We start from the raw sequence: 2,964 nt of genomic DNA, 5'->3' as shown, positions 1-2,964 counted from the left end.
GCAAGTGGAGACTTTAATTCCTGTGTGAGACCAAAGAAGGAGAGACATATTTTGTTCAAAATTTAAATTCTGTGTGATACACCATCTGATATAATCTGTCTGGTGTTTGTTTGGACAACCTAACTCAGCTCTATTTCCATGGGACCTGGAGGAGGAGATGAGATCCTAACATTCTGTACAAGTCGGTGTAATAGGGGGTTCTGGGCATAAAACAAAAGCTATTTGCAAAGGCCTTTGAGGAGCTGGGAAGAAAAGCATGGAACTGTCTATGTTGGACCTTAACTGGTCAGTGAAGAGGCATCTTCAAAGTTCCTATGTTGTCCAGGTATAAGTTTATTTGAGTAGCAGACCTGATGAGTATTTGAGGTCAAAACCCTACCATGTTTTAAAAAAAAAAAACTTAACCATGTTAAGAAACTTATTCATTTTCTTGAAAAGACAAAAGATCTAGAAAGTTATTAAGAAATTTTGGGTTTTTTTTTTTTTTTTTGGTACCAGGGATCAAACTCAGGACCTTGCGCTTGCGAGGCAGGCGGGGGAACCACTGAGCTAAATCCCCAGCCTTAAGAAATTTTGTAAGAATGAACATTTTTGCACAAGTGCAAGGACCCGAATTTGATCCCTGGTACCAAAAACAACAACATAAGAATGCACATTTTCTCACCACCTGCCTCCCAAGAGCAAGGACCCGAGTTCAATCCCTGGTACCCCCCCCCCAAAAAATGAACATTTTCTCCTTGATTGTCCTCCTTGCTAAACAGGTAAACTGCTCTCTGAGGCCCTCAGTAAGCTTTTGGCCAGGGGGAATCTCTAGCTCTGTGTGCTGGGGGGAACCTCAGTGAAGAAAGAACATACTTGGTTTTTAGTGTAGAGAGGAACCTCATGTGGTCCAGGCCTTGCCTTCTGAGAGCCAAAATACCTTCAGAGTTTCCGATCAGAGATGGCTTTTTTTTTTCGGTACCAGGGATCAAATTAGACTCTTCTATTTCTTGCATTTGGAGTATAGTGACAAAATGTAATTATAGTGGGATGGGGTTGACGTGCAGTACCAGGTATGATAAAAAATACAGTGAATGACACCTCAGCCACACACATACTTAAAATTGGAACTGTACAGAGCAGATTAGCATGGCTCCTGTGCAAATTTGTGAGGCAGAGGTTTTTTTTTGGGGGGGTACCAAGGATTGAACTCAGGTCCTTGCACTTGTGAGGCAAGTGACAGAACACTGAGCTAAATCCCTGGCCTGACAGTCTATACATTTAAAATACAGGGAATGTCTTTTAAATTTATTATAATAAAAAATAAATTGGTATTAATACTCCCCCTTGCTTTAAACACTTATCCCATCATTCTTGGTGATGTGTCTTTTACTGTAAGTTTTAAAAATATTCATATTTTTAGATCACCCCTTGTGATGCAAAATCCCCTTCAGAAATGAAGGCCTAAAAAAAAAAAAAAAAGAAAAAGAAAAAAAATTACTGTATGTAATTTTTCTCTTCTGATCTTATCAGTGGTACAGTAAGAACAGTGGGTAATCCCATGTGCAATGTGAGCTGCTGCTATTAGTTCAAAAAATTTGTTACTGTTCTGTTTATATTTGACACAAGAGTGATGCATTTTTCTAAGCATATAAATAACCTGCTATGTCAGCTATCATTTCTTCCCACTTTCAATTCAACCCACAAAAATTTAATATACTTTGGTTTAAAAAACTTCCATATTTCATAACATCCTGTGTGTTTTCTTCTTTGTTCAATGAATTAGAAGTTTGTTACTTAATTAAAATATATAAGGTTTTCTAAATATTCCATTGTTATTATTCATAAGATTTAATCCCACTGTGATCAGAGAAATACTTCATATGACCTGAGACTTCTGAAATCAGTTGAGGTCTCAGTGGCCCAGCATATGATCACTCTTTGTTTCTTGTGTACATGAAAAAAAATGTACTTTGAATATTTGATGGAGGATGGTATAAGAGTTATTAGGATAGTTAGATTACTAGATATGAAATTCCAACCCATCATGATTTTTTGAAAAACAAAATTTTAATTTATAGCTACAGAATATCTGTAGTACCTCTTTGCTCTCTTAGCTTAGTCCTCATTTGTTTGTGTTTTTTTTAAACTCTGTGTTAAATCTATATTCATTTGAAATATTTTTGTCGCATTTTACCCCTCCCAGCCCAGAGGAAGGGGCATCTGAGCCATAGTTCCACGGCTCCCAGACCACAGGTAGGGGCTTCTGGGCCACCGTTCCACCTCTCTCAGTGCAGAGAAGGAGACCCATGCGGGCACCAATGGCACCCCCCCATCGAAATGAGAAGAGACTTAAATAAGTCTCAAAACCAGACTTCCAGATCACCTACAGCAACCTCAAAGGGAAAGAAGATGGAACACTCTTATACTCAGCCACCTGGAACCCCTGAAGTCACAAAAAAAGAGGATCTGGAAGAAATGAAATCAGAAATAATTTCTCAGATAATGGCAGAGATTGTGCCCATAATGCAAGACATGATTAATAAATCTAGAGAGAACACAGATAAACAAATAGAGGAGCTGAGGAACATGATGGAATCTCAACATAGGAAGCAAATGGACTCCATAAAACAGATACAAACAAATTTCCAAGAGATGAAAAACTCCATTGAAAGTCTACACAGCAGATTGAGCCAAATAGGACAGAATTTCAGATATAGAAGATAAGATTGCAATTAGTGACCAGGAAAAGAAAAATTGCTTCAAAATTGGAAGGGACCATGAGAAGTCAATCCAGCAGCTGCTAGACGATACAAAGAAGAATAAGATAAGACTGTTTGGAGTCAACGAAGAAACAGGAGAGAGTGCAGATGACATAAAAAAAACAAAATCTGTTCACAGAAGTGATGGCAGAAAACTTCAAAACCAGGGCAAAAGAACTTGACATGCAGATAAGTGAGGCATACAGGACCTCAAACAGGCTTG

The 2,964-nt window shown here is 38.2% G+C and overlaps 1 pseudogene; it reads left to right on the top strand.

Moving 5' to 3' along the window:
- The first annotated feature begins 1,069 nt into the window (after positions 1–1,069).
- LOC147825323 (U6 spliceosomal RNA) lies at positions 1,070–1,167 on the top strand (annotated as a pseudogene).
- The last annotated feature ends 1,797 nt before the right edge of the window (positions 1,168–2,964 follow it).

Source organism: Heterocephalus glaber, unplaced genomic scaffold (genome assembly GCF_053883595.1).
Source record: "Heterocephalus glaber isolate CG9 unplaced genomic scaffold, H.glaber_assembly_v1.0 deba00001504, whole genome shotgun sequence".
NCBI lineage: Eukaryota > Metazoa > Chordata > Mammalia > Rodentia > Bathyergidae > Heterocephalus > Heterocephalus glaber.
This window is presented reverse-complemented; position numbering and strand designations above follow the sequence as displayed.